We start from the raw sequence: 6,745 nt of genomic DNA, 5'->3' as shown, positions 1-6,745 counted from the left end.
ATCCCATGATGAGGACAATCTAAAATATATTCTTGAAAGCGTTCCCATGCTTTTGGAATGGTTTCTCCTTTATGTTGCTGGATGTTGGAAATTTTTCCTCGTAGGACATTGGTTTTGCCCATAGGGAAGAACTTTGCTAGAAACGCCTTCAAACATTTTTCCCATGTGTTGATGTCATCTTTATTGGCGTAGAACCACTGCTTCGCCCTTCCCACTAGTGAGAATGGAAATAGACAAGTAGTATGCTGTCTTGAGCAACGTCCTTAATGATGATTGTACTATTAATCTCTAGAAAATTCTGGAGATGAGCACTAGTATCTTCATGTGCCTTTCCACTAAATTGGGTAGCTTGCACCATGTTGATGAGGCTCGGCTTGAGCTCAAACTCAAGGTTATTGGTATTGAGTGTTGGTCTAGTGCGGATGTTCTCAGTGCTTGGGGCAGAGAACTCACGCAGAGTCTTGTCAGCCATAGTTTCAGAAACTGGTGTTGAGTTGCCTTTTGATTGGTTTGATTGTGATTGATGGGAGTTGTTGGTGAATCAAAACCAATACTGCAATACCCTATATAAGATATGAACAAAAGCAAACAAGGGTAAGCCTACTAAAGTAGAGGTGCATAGTTATGATATAATCAGTAAGTATTTATTTGATCAATTCTCTTTTAGCCCGTGCCCTCCCCGGGAACAGCACTAGAAATGCTTGTTGACATTTCTTAACATCACTTTCTACTAGGTTGTCATCCCTAGCAATGATGCCAGAAATGTTTATTGGTATTTATTAAGAACACTTGTAAATTTAGAAAGATCATATATGTTGAAGTAATCCGCAAGCACACAGATAATATAACATTATAGCATTTCACCCAGAGTATACCAGGTATCACTATTTATATTTTTCCACATGGAGGAGCGGTGGCTAGAGATGTTGTCAAACATGTATACATATGATGAGATCATTAACTAATCACATGCTCCAACAGGGGTAAGCCAAATGATAAATAAATAATAAGTGTAAGGCATTGATAATAAACCAGAGATAGAAATAGATACTCATAAATGTAGTATGGTTAGGCAGGAGGTTAATTAAGAGAAAAGATTCCTAAGTCATTTCTTATTTACTAAGTCTTTTGTACACCCTAGTATATATACTTTTATTTATAGCATAATTAACTCTGTATCTACGCATAAGGAACATTACTAAGGAAGATCAAGAACAACGCTTGATTCCCTTCGCAACCAGGTCATACTTATCCTACAAACAGGGAGTGGAGTGCAAAGGACTCAACGAGAGTGTCACACTCGCGATCTACCACATGGCCCAAAATGTAGAGTGCATCCGTAGGTAAACAATATTTAAGCACCACCCTTACATAAATGTCAATCACTTAACTCACTTGAGTACTAAGCTAAGTGCTTTGCGAACTTATGCATAAATTCATTATCAATTATGACTATATCAAGCATACTACCAAAGCAAACTAGGAACATAATAATTAGAAGCATAGTATTGAAATAGCACAAAGTTATGAAATATAGGAGATACAATGGCTTTACTAGCCTTGAGATGATGAATCCAGAATCCTAAGCAATAGCCTAACTGTACTTGAATCTTGCTAGCTAGCCTATACTAGAACTTGAAGAATTGGAGGTCTATTCTATTCTCTGGAAACCCTAATTTCTTATCTGATCTTGACTTATGCCTCAAGGGAGGTAGGGGCTGATATATATAGGGGGTAGCATCAATTCTGGACCCTCAAATCAAACTGACTTAGAAGAACGGCATAGATGCAATCCTTAAGGCGGTAGAGAACCGACGTAAAAAGATGAGGCTGACATGTGGGTCTTGGGGGTCGGCCGATCGATAGGTCACGCTAGTTGGCCCCACCTATCTGTCTCCAGCGGTCTGCTTCATTGGGGTGCCTTCTGGTGTCCTCTAGAACCATCTGCGGTTGTTTTCGTTGCGGATAAACGCATTTAATTCTGACGTCTTGGTCTACCTTGACAGTTTTCTGAATAAACCCTGCTGAAAACACAAATTCACCGAAACTCATGGAATGTGTCAGTTTAAACCCCTAAACCTATGTTGGTGATCATTTTCATGCATTATATTAATGGTTTATGATGGATGATAACTGCCGTCAACAACCAGCCAGCTACTCCAGAGTTCTAGGTGCCGATCATCATTAGGCTAGCCATGTCTTCATCGATGTTGTAGTTGTTGATGAGAGTGATGTCAAATAGTTGTTTGCATTTGTGTCCTTCGGTGAATTGCTCATCGCAGTTGAAGCATAGTCCCATACATCTGCGTTCTATCATCTCCTTAGGGGTGAGTCTCTTGAAGGGCCGAGGTGGCATAGCTGGTGTTGATGATGCAGTCTATGTTGTTATTGGTGGTGTAGGACTAGCTGCTAGTTGTGGTGCCTTGGCGTGGAGTGCAGGGTGTGCTGTTGGCCATATTGTTGTTGTTGATTTGTTGGAATCGGTGACAATGGTTGCCCTTCGTTCATAAGCTCATGACAATGACATAGCCATCTCCATATCATGTTGATTTTGGAGTTCCACATCTGTCTTTAGTGATTCAAGTAGTCCTGCGATATAGATGTTGACTTGTTGTTCATTGAGGGCGCCGGTGCGAGCTACGTGCGCCAAGAAGCACTCTATATAATCATCGACGGTGCCTGCCTTTCGCAGTGACGCCAATTCTCCCAGCGGATTGCGTCGTGTTGGCGGGCCAAATTGTTTGTTGATGCAGTGGGTGAAGTAATTCTAGCCTATGATTGTGTAGACTTGTGTGCAGCGCATGAACCATTTTTGGGCTCCTCCGGTCAGATGATAGGAGGCATACCAGACTCGATCGCTTTTAGGTGTGGTCTATCCTCTGAAAAATTGCTCACAATGATTTATCCATGGTAGTGGGGCCTCCTTGTTGTTGGAGGATGGGAACAACATCTTGTGGATCCATGATTGGAGGATTGGTGGGGCACCTAGCTATGGTCCTTTGAGGGGTGGTTAAGGATGTTCTTGTGGTGGTTGATTTTTATACTCTATGACAAATAGCTTGTTTGTGATTTCTTCCACATTCTCTGGGATCCCTGATGTGTTTGTTGTTTCCTTTTCACCTTTAGGAACACTCGGCCAGCTGCCTCCATGGCCTCTTTGGTTGCTTTCTTGAGTTCACTAGCGGCGGTTTCGTGTTCTATGCGAGCTTTCTCCGCATCCTCATCTATTTTGTCCTTAGGGCCTTCTTGTTCCATGTTTATCATCCGGGTGTCAATCAACGTTAATTTGGTGCTAAGCTCATCGTGTCGTTTATCCATGATGCAGATCAAGCTATTGAGGATCTCACGGATCTCACTAACATTGTTGTTGTCTCCCATGGATGCGATCTAGTCTCCGGATACTAGGTGTGGTGGTCCTGCTTGGGCTAGCCGGCTAGGGGGTGGCCTAGGGAGGTGGTGCGGCGGAGACAGGGGGCAGTGGTGCTGCTACACCGGCTGAGGGTGGTGGTGGCGGGGGCTCACCCTAGGGCAAGGCAGCGGCGTGCAGTAGGAGGCACTACTAGGATTATCCACTTCTATGATGAACAACTTTCATTACTGAAGGAGCCAAATTTGTCATAGTTTTAGTTTTATGACGAATTTATGATGAAAAACGGTTTGTCATAGATGTCGCGTCACATTTGAACTTCTGTGATGAATCCAAAAACATCGTCATAGGAGTGGCTTGATCTGTGACGATAAACAAACCGTCATAGAACTATTTTGGCATGCGTAGCAGGGGGTTGCCATGCCGCTGAGCGCTTCCGTTGGAGATGCTTTCCACGTGTGCATGCTATAGCCGGTTGCATTGGAGATGGTTCAGGTACGTGTCACCTTCTTATTGCACAACGTGGCCATCTCTGGTTCTTGCACGTATAAGGTTCTTACTGGACCATGTGTCGGGTCCCTATTGTTCAACATGTCAATTTCTATTGGCACATGTGTCATGTTGCGGTTGGATCATGTGTCACTTCTTCATTGGACCATGTGTCATATTTTTATTGGTCCACGTGGCCATTTCTTATTTGACCACGAGTCATGGCATAGTCCGTCCATGTTTTGTATTTTTATTTTGCCACGTGTCATGTCTTGGCTATTTCACGTGTCATGCACTGGTTCGTCCACGTGTTGCATTTTTATTTGATCATGTGGCATGTCCTGGTTCTACCATGTGGAGTACAATCAATTCATCATAGAAGTAATTCGAGATCGTCACTACTACATAGATTGACTACATAACTATTTAGCTGGACGATGAAATAACAGCAATTAACATTTCACACGTCGGCAGTGAACCACTAACAGAGTATCACCACATCAAACCGGCATATGAGTCCACACATCAAACTGGCACATGAGTCCACATATCAAACCACAAATGTTCACTGCATCAAGCCGCAAGAGTTGAACACTGAGAGTTACCAAAAGAGCTGAAGCGCATGCATAGCTCATGGAGATTGTTATACGCCTCCTGTTGCCATTTCTTGTATTCTTCAAACTCCCTTTTAGTCTTTTCTATCTTCCTCTTCAGTTCATCCACTTAATCGATGAGGGTAGTGCAACTTTCCTGTTCAGTAGCAAGCTGTTCCCGAAGCATTCTCTTCGCCGATGTCTCTGTTCTGGTGGAGCTTGTCTATCTACTAGCATTCTTCAAAAAAAGGTTGTTGCCACTTCCCTAGGAGGGGGTCTTTCCCTGGTAGATGTAGAGAACCTTGCAAACAACATCTGCACTAGTCATTGGTTGCTGCCCATCAGCAACAGGTTCTGCTTGCATAGTTTCCATAGCTTGCTATGAAATTCAATCAGTAAAACATTATGTTACAGATAGTGTAAGAGGACTTTAATTGAAAACCCAAGAGGTTGATTCATAACAAGTAATGCATAGGTCTTCCTTAGCCTACTGCTAATATAGATTATATAAGTTTTAGTAGATTTTAGTAGATTTCCATAACACTAGGCTCCTGCTACGCTTCCTTCTTTCATGGCAATGGCTTCGGTAGATTTCAAGGGAAGCAAAAGAAGGTATTTACAACTACTGCCCTTGCATCATTGCTCAAGCCCTTTTTGCTACTGGTACGGAAGCCCCTGAAGACTTCCATAGCATTAACATCTTCATCAGGTGGACCATGTTATTCTTCAAGTTCTTGATTGTGTTCTGCTGCCTTCCTCTTGTTCTCCTTCTGTTCACATTGCACATGAGTTTTGGTTTATATTTATACAAAGGCAAGAGTAACAATAAAACACAACCATCACTTACAAATTTTTGTAGCTAAACAACATAGGAGCGAGATCCTGTAGCCTAGTGGTACTACACTTTTGCACGGTTTCGCTTATTCTTCCAGATGTTTCCTATAGCTTCATTTGTGTTAGACTGCAGCACAAGTAGACCATAGCAAGACTAGATAGGAAATCAATGGGCTCACACACCTTGTTCTTAGCACTAGACCAAATCATGACAAGCTCACACCATTGTGCATCATTCATGGATGAGACAGGAGAGGTCATATGGATCTGATCATCAGCAGGGATGCCATTGAATTATTTTTTTTCTTCAACCTATAGCGTGCCTGCCATACCATAGACTGCATTACATTCTGGCAAGCTTCTTTTGTTGGTGGGTGAGCACCGTTAACGTGCAACCTTCACTGCATACAGTAGTGTGAATGAAAATTAAATCCGTTAAAGTTGCTTAAAGCAAGGTAGAATGTCAAGAGGGGAACCCATACATTCGTTTAGCCGGCGCTGGGCATCTCCCCTTGTATTGTCTCTAATGCATCAAAATTGGTACTTCATGCCTGATTAGTACACCAGCCTCTGAGGCAAACTTGGCAGCTTGCACTGGATCATGTGGCCTTCTATTCCCCTCGGCAATAGAGATGCGCATCCCCAATCCTCCTAGTGATTTGCTCATTATGTCAAGCATAATTCCACAAGTTCGAGGCCTCGGCTACCTCGCTCTTCCAAGTAATGGTACTTCCAATTTTTATACATTTAGATTATTAGAAAAGATACATGGATATCAAATAGCTAGTGCAAATTGATTAATAGACATCTGTAAGGTAATACCAACCTTGACAACTTTCATCGTTCTACGGGTGGGGGAGATGGGAGTTTACTGTGAGGGCTCCTCTTCAGCATGGCTATCATCATCTGGCCATGAGGAGTCTCCCACAGGGCTAGGTAGGGTGCCATCCCGACAAATGTCTCTAGTCAATTCATGAACTTGGAATTGATCCCTAGGTGTCGGCCGTGATGGAGAATTATGTTTACCTACTGCTGATACCTCCACCCTTTTGCCAGCGGTAGACCTCTGAGTACAAACTCCATGAGCAGCCTGTTCTGATGGTGTTGACCTCACTCGCTTGGAGAGCCTTCGTCCAAGACTCATGGCAGCGCTGCCTTTTGTCCTGCTAGCAGAGCCTCCTCTATGGCTTCTTTGACTCGGACACTGAAATTGGAGATACAAACTTAAGCAGCAAGTATGTACAAATTCCATTGCTATCCTAATAGTAAAGCATTGCATGGCTACCTACACCCCCTCCCCCTCTTAACTAAATATAGGATAGAACAAGCACCTCAATTGATAGGGGCACTTGCTCATCATCTAAATCTGAATCTGTTTCATCTGTATCATCAAATCCCTAAACTACCTCCCCTGCTTTAGGGATATATTCCAAATCTTCACCGTGTCTACCATTTGTGCTTG

At 42.9% G+C, this 6,745-nt stretch overlaps 1 non-coding gene across 1 annotated transcript; it reads left to right on the top strand.

Annotated features, from left to right (window-relative positions):
- On the top strand, positions 1 to 107 carry LOC136506376 (small nucleolar RNA R71). Its single transcript, XR_010771585.1, has one exon. It is a non-coding gene; the product is annotated as a small nucleolar RNA R71 (small nucleolar RNA).
- The last annotated feature ends 6,638 nt before the right edge of the window (positions 108 to 6,745 follow it).

Source organism: Miscanthus floridulus, chromosome 14 (assembly GCF_019320115.1).
Source record: "Miscanthus floridulus cultivar M001 chromosome 14, ASM1932011v1, whole genome shotgun sequence".
NCBI classification, from domain to species: Eukaryota; Viridiplantae; Streptophyta; class Magnoliopsida; order Poales; family Poaceae; genus Miscanthus; species Miscanthus floridulus.
This window is presented reverse-complemented; position numbering and strand designations above follow the sequence as displayed.